This window comes from Bacillus rossius, chromosome 8 (assembly GCF_032445375.1).
Source record: "Bacillus rossius redtenbacheri isolate Brsri chromosome 8, Brsri_v3, whole genome shotgun sequence".
NCBI lineage: Eukaryota > Metazoa > Arthropoda > Insecta > Phasmatodea > Bacillidae > Bacillus > Bacillus rossius.
In genome coordinates this window covers 10,321,451-10,335,012 of record NC_086336.1, presented here as the reverse complement: position 1 = coordinate 10,335,012, position 13,562 = coordinate 10,321,451, and the positions used below count along the sequence as shown (strand labels likewise).

The 13,562-nt window shown below is 37.1% G+C and overlaps 1 non-coding gene across 1 annotated transcript; it reads left to right on the top strand.

The window, feature by feature from the left end:
• The first annotated feature begins 2,708 nt into the window (after positions 1 to 2,708).
• Trnav-cac (transfer RNA valine (anticodon CAC)) lies at positions 2,709 to 2,781 on the top strand. The gene has a single exon. It is a non-coding gene; the product is annotated as a tRNA-Val (tRNA).
• Positions 2,782 to 13,562: the final 10,781 nt, after the last annotated feature.

Sequence of the window (13,562 nt, the reverse complement as noted above, 5' to 3'; positions counted from 1 at the left end):
TTTTTACTTGTATGGGAAAATTAAGAATGATAAGGCATCTAGTGCGTGGCAACAATGTTAATAGGCAATAGGAATTAAACTTTTAGCGCCTGCAGCATTGTCAACACACACTTCGTACGTGTACTGCATGTTCTATCTAACCCCTCCAACGCATTTGATTCTAAATTGGACTTTAAGTAAGGATCCCTAATGCTATTGATAATATAATATAGCCAATAGCCTTCCTCGATAAATGTACTATCCAACACTGAAAGAATTTTTCAAATCGGACCAGTGGTTCCTGAGATTAGCGCGTTCAAACAAACAAACAAACAAACTTTTCAGCTTTATAATATTAGTATGGATTAAAAAACATAAATAATTTAATTTCTTTCCCACATCCTCGCTATTGGGGCCTGTGTCATCGTAAGTTATCTCAAAAAAATGGATTTTAATAGCGAATTCTTAAGGAAATATTAATTTTTCATGAAAATCTTTTTGTCAGAAAAAAAGACGTAATTAATTTAAAAAATTCCCAAAAATGCAATCGCTTATATTATAGCATCCTATAGGATGTGCTAATTCAGTACATCCAATATCATAATTTATTATATATTAGCTTCATATAGATACATTTTCACAAATTTTACCTCCATTAAGTCACTTTAGCATTCAAATTTTGAAAAATAGGACATACTGCGTAACTAACATTAAATATATTTTTTATATTAATATTTTTGATAAAAAAAACGTACCCTATTTGCACCATCTTAGGGATGTAATTTCAAAAAATTTCGAAGAGCATTTTTTAGATTTTGTATGTTTTTCATCTTGGCTTTTGGAAGTAGTAAACAGCAGCTGTTAGATAAATGTATTTTTTCATGCTCAGAATCATAACCCCCTATTTATTATCTTTATGTTATGTGCCAAAACATGCATTTTACACTCTGGAAAATTTTACATAGATATTACGTAGTTGGATCCATTCTCACAAATGTGAAGTGTTTCTTGACATACATACAGAATTACCTAAAGAACAAACCAATTTATTTAATGAATATTATGTAAGTATCTAGACTATCATTCACAATACTTAGATGATACTTAAGACACTGTCGAGTGGGTACAAAGCTTACACGTAATTTTTTTACAGTGTGTTTGCGAAACAAATGGAATAGTGTGTAACGATCCTCTCGTTCCGCCTGAAGCCCGATGTTTGAATTTTTAGTCGCACGAGAGTTGGAAGTGACGTAGTATTATCTCGAAAGAAACGTAGATTCGGTATGCTGAACCAATTCGAGATTTGTTCGTGCGCTACTAAGCGTTCGCAAAGGATGTCTACGGGTCAGCATGGCCAACTCTCATGCGGAATTGTGGAAAATGCTTTTGCCGAATAAAGATATGTGAACAGCAAGTGCAGCCACAATCGGGATCTCTGCAACCGTTGGTTTGTCGACATCAAGATCTTTAACGTCATCAGGATCTTCGCCGTTGTTGACGTCGTTGCGCTCGGGGTCCATTATGGTCGGTTTCATTATGGTAATAATGCCATAGTGGTTACAATAATAGCCAGTTACTATATTTATATGTCAGGCAAGTTACCTTGATGATTTTTACACCACCATAGTAACAAACTGAGAATCCTACCTCTGGCCACTGCCTATATCCTCTCGCTCGCTGGTATAATAAGTGATACAAAACAACAATTTAAATAAATTTAAAATTTAATTTAAATTTAAATTTACTGTGACAAGATTTTCTCGTGGTGGTATAATGCCTGTCGACATGAGACGAAGGTTTGAGCTGAAATTCTGGCTCGCGTAAAATTCAGCTGTGAGAAATGTCGCAATGGGTTAGCAAAAAATTATATTTTGAAAATATTTGTACTAATAACCTGTAAAGAAAGTACTACCCAAGACCAGCGACTGAGATTGCCATTGTCGAAGACTTGTGTTGGTGCATAACTAAGTAATGAAACATGGCTGAAAGCCAATAAACATTCTTGTAACTTCTGCAGAAATGCATTTGCGATTTCTAGAGATGCATGGAAACATGGTAAAAGATAATTTCCGAAGAATCCATTACGTTTGGAGTTTCGCTGTGAAAAGTTCCAGGAATGGTTTTCTCGTATTAATAATTTGTGGGGGATAAGAAAAAATGTAAAGGTGAGGTCCGTTCACATACTGCGAACGATCTAGTGTTGCAATCTGCCCGGTATGTTACGGTTAGGACTCGTACATAACAATGACTCTAACAGTAAAATGGATTGGCAGCAAGCAGACTTGGCATTTTTGATTACAGTTTATTTATATCTAAACTTGTTCATAATTATATCTAAACGAAAAGTTAATGTGGTTTTCATTGCTCATTACAACAACAATTTCGGCAATAAAGGTAATTATTCTTGCATTTTAAAAATCTGATTACTAGTACCTATAATTTCAATTATTTATTCTTTTATTATTAAAATTAAAATAATTCAATTTTATTCATAAAAGTATGCAATCAGTACATCAATGTTTTGTTATGACGTCACGTTAAACTATCATCCGTAAACCGACTTTACAGACAACCAATATTTTTATTCGTTCTGATACATATTAACATATTTTCTGTTTCGCCACAAGTCCCAAACATCGAATTTTAAAATGTGTTAAAACTTATAATTCTTTTAAACAGACTATTGGAAATTCGATAATAATTAACTAAATGTCAATTTTACTCATGTCGTTTCCGTAGTGTAGTGGTTATCACGTGCGCCTCACACGCGCAAGGTCCCCGGTTCGATCCCGGGCGGAAACAATTGAGTTTTTTCTCTATCCATTGGATAAATAATCATTCGGCATAATGTATTTACTTCGATTTAAACATCAAAGTCGATTTTTCTTTTTGGGTTAGTTTTAGTTTTTAATTACTAGTTGCTCTGCCAAGAAACGAACTGAGGTGTCCAACGTTTATTACATAATTGTTTTTTTTTTATAAAAAAAATATTTATTTACATTTTAAATTCATTTTTTATGTATTCGTTCTGAATTTTGTACAAATTTTAAATGTTGAATCTTAAAGGGTATCCAACTGACGACTGCAATCTCTTAATTAATATTAATAGTTGGTATAAATATTTTTATTTTATTTTTTCGTAAAGGTTTTTGCTACAATTTCAAATAGTTTCAAGTTGATGGTTGTCATGGCCTCAGATTGGACCTTCTGCAGCCTTGGTGAGCTCGTCGTCGGTATGTGGCCGTAAACTATGAAGGGCACTGTACGGCGTGACGGACGCAACCCGCCGCGGTCTTCACAGTCTTGTTGTTTTTCTTCTTATATTTCGTTACTTACCTTTTCGTGCCACTAATTTGGCCCCCTGAGTGACCACTTACTTTTCCCATCTGGAAGCAAGATGGTGACCCGTTTTTTTTTTAAATTTTTCTTTTCCTACCCCCCATGTTTTTTTCAGTTATTTCGTGTCTTTTTTGTTTAATTTCCGTTCCCTTTTTGTCTGCTGTACCTTGGGTTTTTTGTACTTTTTCCTAGAAATTTTAGTGATGATATTTTGTACTGTTGTGTTGTTTTTTTATTGTAACATGTATTTATTTTAAGCACGAAAGAGCTGAGTTAGCTGGAGCGTGCTCTTTTATTTGCTCTAATGTTCGTTTGTAATGTGTATTTATGTGTTGAATAAAATCAATATAAATCTAAAAAAAATCTTAATCTTCACAGAAAAAAAAAAACGTTATCTTCTTTAAAGAAAGAATCCTTTGAAAATAATCGATGTCAAGAAATAGAAAGATATCGTTACTTTATACAACACATGGCTATGGTTATTATTTTTTTTTTTGCATTTATATAAAATACGTTTTTTCGAGATAATACTGTGTATTTCTTACGATAATTGATGCAAAAATTTTTAAATTCTAATTTTTGTTTCATTATAGCGTACATTTTTTAAACCTTGAAAATATAATCAAATATTCAACAAATTTGACTTTATTTTGTTGCATAATGCTTATAATGTAGGAAGTTAATATTGGAAGGATATTCAGGAAACGGTCTAGGAAAATCTTTTGCTATTTGAAGTACTGGGACAACAAAAAACATGAATGCCCTGGTAAAAATCTTAATCCAGTATTATTGCGAACACAATTTTGTAGTGATAGAGTTGTTTTCGTATAAACGTACGAACTTACAAATATTTCTGTAATTTTACATTTATTTGTTCCAATTAGAAAAAAAATTAGTGTAGGATACGCAGGGACTTTGTGAAGGATGAGGAGGCAGAGGGATCCGGACCCCTCCCTTCGACGAATTAGGATTAAAAAAATTGGTTGTCTGTAAAGTCGGTTTACGGACGATAGTTTAACGTGATAACGTCATAACATAATATTAATGAAATAATTGCATACTTTTATAAATAAAATTGAATCATTTTTATTGAATTATCACTTTTTTGTATGGATACAAAGAAGGAGTGAAATGAAATCTACAATTTAATTGATAAATTTACTTTTATTTGCACTCATTAATTCAAATACGTTTATTACTTTAACGAAGATATTATTTTAACTTTAACTTTTATACATGCTTGCTATTTAATTTCTTCCAATCTGTGTTATTCTGAAAAGGATAGGACGATGACAGGAAAAGTAGGAAACGAATGGGAGTGTTTCAAGTTTAATGAGCCTCGAAAAAGTCAAATCGATGGTTGTACCAATCGAGTGGAAGAGAGATAGATGCGGCGCAAGCGTACAATGAGCGTAACGGGACACAGAGTAACGGGACACCGCGTAACGGGACAATGTGCGTAATAGGATACTTTTTCGTGCGTGCAGCCGGCGTTCATCGATTTATTAGACTTTGTTACGTCAAAAAGCTAAGACATAATAAGGGAATCACAGTAACAAAGCTACACAAGTTTACAAAGAAATTTTTTCCCGATGTTTTTTTGCAATCCTTACTTAGTTACAATCATGTATGTATGTCCTCCCCATTATAGCCCGACATGCTGCACACAAAAAAGCGGCCGGAATTGTGTTTTCCAAGTTCATAGGCACACGTCTTTCATACAAATTTACCTTGTGTGTTTAATTTATTTAAAAACTTTCATATATACCTATTTATTACTTGTTTAAAGAAATAATAAAAAAATTGGCCCGAGAACAAAGTATTATAAACCATGAAATAAGTATTCTATTATCAAGCAAAAAAATTACTTTGATTTATGTTTATATACGCTGGAGTTCTAAAAGTTATATTATTCCATGAGGTTATAGTCCGAAAATACATTTAATTTAATTCAGTTATAAAAATTACTAAATAAAAATGATATAATGTTTATATTGGACCACTTCCGTCACACATTTCTGGTACGTACCTAAGGGGGGTGGGGGTGGAAGGGGCAGTCAGATGGATACTCTCATATAAGCGCGAGTGAGCTAACCCTATGCGGATTATCTCCCATTTACGAACACGACCACATGACAGTATGCCTATGCGAGTGTCAGCCGGATTCATCTAGGACTATTGGGTTCCGTAGGAGCGTAACGGACATCTTTACACCAATTATACCTTACAACATATTATTTTATTACTTCCTAGATGCAACCCATTCATGTTATACAAGGCGTTAACTGGTTTTACGGAGTGTTCATATTGTTACAAAAGCAGACAGGACCACGACACGCACCAGGTTTGGAGCTGGCTGTGGCCCTGCATGGTCACTGGCATCACGCACCGTGTCACGCGCCAACCACTGACATAAGGCATGCCACGCGTGCCTGACTAGATTTCATAGGTGGTCGCTAAAACCCCGCCCCCTCCTAAAGCACCGTTCTGCATCGGCGCTGTTATCTATTTCTGAGCGGCCTTCGGGAATTCCGCAGGAAACTGCGTGGAGTGTCGTGAATGGACGCCGCCTTTCCGGACTGTTCGGGCATCGGGTCAGCCCGGGATAACGAGACAATCACAGCCACTCTCGTCGGTTCTGGAAAGTCGACCCACCAGTATAAATGGTGACGCTGGCCTTTGCGGAGTTCCGAGCAAGTTCCGAGCGAGTTCCAAACGAGTTGCGGGTGAATTCCGAGAGTGAAGGAAAGTGCAACAACGTCGAAGAGGGTGAGATACCCCTCGAGAGTGGTGCGACGTGGAGCGACAAGATGGAGAGAGTGCGAACTAGTGGCGAGATACTGTGTGTGTGGACATCCGCGTGGTAAGAGGCGAACCACTGTTGAGCCTAGCTCCAGAGAGGGACACAGCGTAACAGGACAAGTATTACCGTGGCCTGATTTTTGACCTTGACCCCGGTGGCCATATTGGATCTGCCATCTTGGATCTGCCATTTTACTAACATGGTATTAGCACACTCTAGCAGACGAAAACAAGATGGTGGTCTTCAGCGGATGAAGACAAGATGTAGGACATGTCGTCATACCAGCTGACGGTATATACCTGTATACCTTGGTATTGGTGGCGGAAGATCAGTCTGTAGGTGGCTTCTGTGGAGGAAGGAGCTGTTGTTTTTTTTTGTTGCTCTAAGCGGTTTTTAACGAAGGACAGGAATCGAACTTATCAATCAGAATTCTAATAAGTAAATTTTTTTGATGAGTTTTTGAATTTTTTTAGAATCTCTAGCATTAAAATTACGGATTTTCAAGATGGCGACCGTAACAAAAAGTGCAACGGTACTTTTTAAGAATTTTATTTATTTAATTCGATTGATTAATTTTTTAATGGTTTTAAAATTTTTTCCGATTTTCTAACATAAAAATAACGGATTTTCAAGATGGCAACCTTAACGATTATTGCAACAGTTACGTCTTAATACACGATGGTGGTTATGTCTCGAACAGGTGGTGTTATTATTACTTCAAATTTAAAAAAATACAAGACCTAATATTCATGTTATTTTTATATATACCTTATTTAATTCTCAGTCTGGTAATTGTCTCGATGGCCGTGCGGTTAAAGGCGTATGTTTTCCAACCTAGGGATCAGAGCTGCGATGGTTCGAATCACAGCGCTTCCAATGTATTTAGTATAAAAAAATAAATTTTAATATGTCGATAAGGACCATAATAGCTATGGTAGGTGATGGAACATCGACCTTATTGGATGAGACAGAGCGACGCTGGCGCTCTATATGAACAAACAGCAGAAAAAAAAGTCTACGGTATCCAAGATGGCAGCCTCCAGTAGATCAGAAAAAAAATCAAGAGTGATGCTGGTGCTATCTAGGAACAAACAACAGAAACAAAGTCGACGGCATCCAAGATGGCGGCCTCCAGTGGAACAGAAAAAAATCAATATGGTGCCCATGTCAAAAATTTCATCAAGAGTGAGTGGGGCGCTCGACTTAAAGATGGTGGATCCAAGATGGCGGATCCAATATGGCCACCGGGGTCAAGGTCAAATGTCAAGGCCACGGTACTACTTGTCCCGTTATACTGTGTTCCGTTACGCTCATCCAAGATGGCCGCCGTGATGTCACAATCCAATATGGCGGTCGGAACCACAGGCACCACACCCTGGACCCTGTCCCCGTACCGGCCAAACTATACTATTATTTCTACACTTTATGTTACGTCCACCATATTGCATTCTAGAATGTTGCCTGTTCCGTTACGGCCACCATCTTGAAAATCCGCAATTTTAATGCTAGAAACTCCGAAAAATTTCCAAATTTTTTTTTATAATTGCCTATTTCAAATGTTTTGTTACTTAAACGATTCCCGATGAGTAAACCAGTAACATATTAATATATTTAACAAATTATCAATAAAAAGTAATAAAAACGTTTTATATCACACCCGAAATTTTGAATTGTCACCAATGTATCGATTATCGTTACGGAGGCCATCATGAATTTTCTTAATTTTTTTATCAAATTTTAATGGAAAAAGTTCAAAATTCATCAAAAAACTTATTAATAAAGAACTTCGACTTTAACCTTGAACTTTGACCTTGGCCTTGATCTTTGATCTTGACCTTGAACTTTAACCTTGAACTTTGACCTTGACCTTCAACTTTAACCTTGAACTTTGACCTTGATCTTGAACATTACCTTGACCTTGAACTTTAACCTTGAATGTTGACCTTAACATTGAACCTTAACCTTGAACTTTGACTTTGAACTTGTACCTTTACCTTGGCCTTTGACCTTGACTTTGGCCTTTGACCTTGGCCTTTGTCCTTTACCTTGACGACCATCTTAGATCCGCCATAATGTAATCAATACTCGCTACCAGGAGCGATAATTAACATAATGTATATCACCTGCTAGAGGACATTGCCACCATCTTATTTTCGTCTGCTGGAGGACGTCATATTGTGTGTGTACGTGTCTGATAGAGTGCATTACCATCATATTAGTTTATGTTTTACCTGCTAGAGTGCAGTAATCATTTATTATTACTGAGCTGCCCGTCATCTTGAAATTCGGGCGCCATCTTGGAATTGTGTAATTACTAAGCTAGAAATCGGGAAAAAGTTCAAAATTCATCAGTGGTATGAGTTAGAAAGGAAATTAAGTAGGCCCAAAAATATTTTAAATATTAAAAGCCGGGTATATTAAAAACACATTAATCACATAACATAAATGCGTGCGAAACGTTGAGGTGAAATGGGCGCATCAAAAGCCATTACGTTCTTAAGTTCGTCAGAAACCATCTTCCTCGTCAACATGCCCGGTATCTTATATTGTATTAACTATACTCAAATTTCTCACATTAGCTAGCCTAAATTCTACTTAAACCTTATACCAATTTAATTACACAAGACTAACACTAACTTATCTAATCCTCGAAAATCTAATTTCCAATTTCTTGTGATTATTTATTTAATTAATTAGTATATTTTTACTTCTAAGTAAATTTATTCTAGAACCTTTAATCAGGTATATAAATACCTCTGACACCAAATATTACGAGTGGGAAAAGATGGCCAATTAATCAAATATAAATTAATTTCTTAGCTAATATTTATATTTATTAATAAAAGGTCAACATCTTTAATGTGTATCCACAAATTATTCACTCTTGCACTACGTCCACAGTTCAGTCTCCCCACTGGAGCTCGGCTCTACAGTGACTCTCTCTCCTGCTAGTATCTTAGCGCGCACCTCTAGCAAAACACTCTGCTTCGCACTACTCACTAGTATGCCGCACAAAACATCGTCCCAAATGCTTCAGTCCCCGATGCACCAATCTCCGCACCCGAAGCTTCGAGAAAATGGCGTCCTAGTTATGTCACTTCGCGCAGACAGGGCTCTGGAAATGTGCCGGCAAGAGACGGACGGCAGTAATCTACATTACGTCCCGTACGCAGGCTGTCTGGCCAGGTTTTTGTGCTAGGCCCCGTCCTAACACTATATATATATATATATATATATATATATATATATATATATATCGCCCAAAATAATTAAATTATTACAATTATTAAGTCCACTAGAATGTACACCATGAACCTCACATTGTAAGATTCTGTAAACTCCATTTACCATTAAAATGGAAGTGGGCTGTTACAGTAGACAAATATACTGAAAGGGTCATTTCTACAAAAAAAAATTGCGACTCTAATTACCTATATATATATATATCAATACTGTTAAAAAAATGTTATTAAAAATTATATTATAAATTTATTTCACAGCACTTCACAACCATGGAGCTTTAAAGAATTATATATTTATAAAAAAGTTGTTTTTTGTCAAAATTGAAATATTTTAACAATGGTTTGTCCCGATTTTAGATGTGGCTAACCAAACCATTGTGAGTCATCCGGGTAATTTAGTGTGAGTGAGACCAAATGCCGAATTTTCTATATCTTACTATGTGGGTCTTATTTCAGCTGCACCCAATATATACTTATGTAAAATCACTTGGTTCGGAGGGCTGGATAATTGGGCACACGGGTAAGTGTACGATTTTATAATTAGTGTTGTAAGCTAAATTTAATAAGTTTGGTAGATCGTCAGGGAAGGGCAGCTCCCGACCATTTAGATCGGCGAATAGGAGTGTTCTATTGTCATTTTGGTGAGCACTAGATGCTTGGAAGTGTGCTGTGGATCAAGTGGATTGTTAGTCTGTAGTGTAGCGTGTGGTGTAAAGATGTTAAATAAAGATCAGTTAAAGTTTTAATTGATATTTCCACATTATACTTAGCCACTACAAGAGCGCATGTTTGCAACAACAATTTTTAAATGTATGCATAAAAATATAAGAGTGTGATTATAAATATAAAAAAAATATAAATAAAAAGCATAGCATATAAGGTAAACATAAACTTGCAACAAAGTGGTTTGAAGAGAAGATAGAATATCTGAGGAAACTAGTTAAGAAATAACATATATTTACGTATTGTTACGACCTATTTGGAGAGAGCTGGGTTAGTAAGGGATAACCCAATTAAGTTTTATTAAAGTTTTATTAATTACTAATATTTACAATACTAATAAATAATTGTACTTAAAAATGACCGATCACCAATCACTGGGGCACTTAAAAATGTTTATTCGCAAGTCACTCACTGTCTGTCAAATTCCACAGTTCGCACTCCTCTCTGGAGCTAGGCTCAACAGTGGTTTGCCTCTTACCTCGCGCCTGTCCACACACACAGTAAGTCGCCACTCGTTCGCACTCTCTCCATCTTGTCGCTCCACGTTGCACCACTCTTGAAGGGTATCTCACCATCTTCGACGTTGTCGCACTTTCCTTCACTCTCAGAATTCACCCGCAACTCGTTTGGAACTCGCTCGGAAATTTTTGGAACTCCGCAAAGGCCAGCGTCACCATTTAAACTGGTGGGTCGACTTTCCAGAACCGACGAGAGTGGCTGTGATTGTCTCGTTATCCCGGGCTGACCCGATTCCCGAACAGTCCAGAAAGGCGGCGTCCATTCACGACACTCCACGCAGTGGCCTGCGGAATTCCCAAGGCCGCTCAGAAATAGATAACAGCGCCGATGCAGGACGGTGCTTTAGGAGGGGGCGGGGTGTTAGCGAACACCCATGAAATCTAGTCAGGCACGCGTGGCATGCCTTATGTCAGTGGTTGGCGCGTGTCACGGTGCGTGATGCCAGTGACCATGCAGGGCCACAGCCAGCTCCAAACCTGGTGCGTGTCGTGGTCCTGTCTGCTTTCGTAACAATATGAACACTCCGTAAAACCAGTTAACGTCTTGTATAACATGAATGGGTTACATCTAGGAAGTAAGAAAATAATATGTTGTAAGGTATAATTGGTGTAAAGATGTCCGTTACGCTCCTACGGAACCCAATAGTCCTAGATGAATCCGGCTGACACTCGCATAGGCATACTGTCGTGTGTTCGTGTTCGTAAATGGGAGAGAATCCGCATAGGGTTAGCTAACTCGCGCTTATATGAGAGTATCCATCTGACTGCCCCTTCCACCCCCACCCCCCTTAGGTACGTACCAGAAATGTGTGCCGGAAGTGGTCCAACATAAGCATTATATCATTTTTATTTAGTAATTTTTTAACGGAATTAAATGAAATGTATTTTCGGACTATAACCTCATGGAATAGTAAACTTTTAGAACTCCAGCGTATATAAACATAAATAAAAGTAATTTTTTTGCTTGATAATAGAAAACTGAAACGTTTTGGCCCTGACCGTAGCCAACACGTACAACTCCCGCGCCTCGCCACACCGTCAAAAGACTCTAATGACTCGTACCGCGAGCGCAGGCAAACCCCAAAAACAAATATTTGAATCCAAACCGATAGCAGACACAACAACACTACTAGTAAGATTTTGAACAGTGACAGGGGACAGCAAGTTATAAAAAAAATGAGAAATTTATATGGCACCATTTAATAGTTAGATAAATATATCATAAACGGATTTCTCACAAATCGCCGCGAACCACTTCCAATACATACTGTATCATATAAAAAAATTACCGTTAAACTATACACAAAATACTTCATCAATTACTACCAACGGTATACTCTGATCTTATATTTCGGAGCTCCGAAGAATTAATATAATTACCCCAAAAAAAATATTAACTATAAATATATATATATATATATAACATATTAAAAACAACCTCTGACGCGCCAGGCATAGTACATCTATAAATATTAAAGGATAAACTTTTGCATCTGATAAGCGTAATGTAACAACATATTAACACATATTAACATCTCACTAAATATCTTAAAAAATTTTATCTAGTTCCAAAATTTTGGCTTAAAACAAAAAGGCCTTTCACAGTTTAAGTCATAGTCTAACGCTGACGGTCTTTTCACTTCAACGTCTGTCGAGTATAGTTATTTTTGCACGCGGAAGGTAACCAACTGCTGAACAATCAGGTTGCGTAGTAAGTTATTTAAATTTGCAAAATCCCAGCTTTATCATTTCTTGCTGCGACTAAAAAGGGTCAATGGGGCGGTGGCATGGCTGGCACTTACTTGCGTTCCACGTCGAGAAGTCCGGTCACCTGGTACACTCACTTACTCACGAGCGTAAAATGATGGCGAATCATCACCATTAAACGTTGCCGGAGTTGCGAATTTCTGCTGTGACGAGTTCCCGTCATGCTGGTTCGGAGGTGTTGTCGACGCACGTATTTCCTCCTTAATACATGCTCGCGATATTCACCAACCTCTTCACCGCTCACTCGCGTCCTACGTATACGGCTTCCCCAACCTTTTTTAAAAAGGCAAGCCGTTCATAATCGCTTCGTAGTGGAAGCATCACCACGGCCAACCCGCTTTATTTCGACACGTCCGCCGCCGGCTAGGCCCACGGGCCGACTCCCCATCACTCGTCTTCTGACGTCACACCCACTCCATATGTCCGCTGACGTCAGACACACAGCTCTTCCGCCACGTGCGTTCGCCGCGGAGCGATACAATCGATGATGTTCTCGAACCTTCCAGACCAATATAATAACTAAAGTCCATTAAAATTAACAAATTAAGAAGACTAAATAAAAATTACAGTTTCATATATTTTATTACGTTAAACCAAATATAACAAACGTAAATCAAAATAACTTCTATTCCAGGGAGGCCAAAAAAAAAATATAAAAAATCTACCTTTTCTGCCAACATAAATCTCATCCAGGCCAGAGCTGTAGCAGACATGCTACAAATCACCCCGCTCAAAAAAAATATTGAAGCAATTAAAGAAAGGCTTCTATCCGAACCATTATCGTTTTAGCGGTAATCATCCTAGGACCGAATAGCCTAACAACAAAGGTAACAATTAAAGTACAATTAATAGAGCAAGTAAGAACAAGAATAAAGATAAAAAGGAGAGAAAACTACACAGTCACCTAACAAAGGAACAAAGTATTGACAAGATAGCACCAACAATTAACAAAGGTACAAAGACTAACCGCTATAACCGACAGTACTTAAAAATAAATCAAATACCATAACAAAAAAAAATCATTCCACTCTTAACCTACCCAACTCATTATCCACCTGGAATAATATATTTTTTTAACTGCGAAACATGCGCATTCTTTACTTTATACACATTCTTAACATCTCGTAGCAAAACCGTGACTGGACCTAGAAATCTAGTTATTTCAAAGGGCCCCGCAAAAGCGTGCTGAAG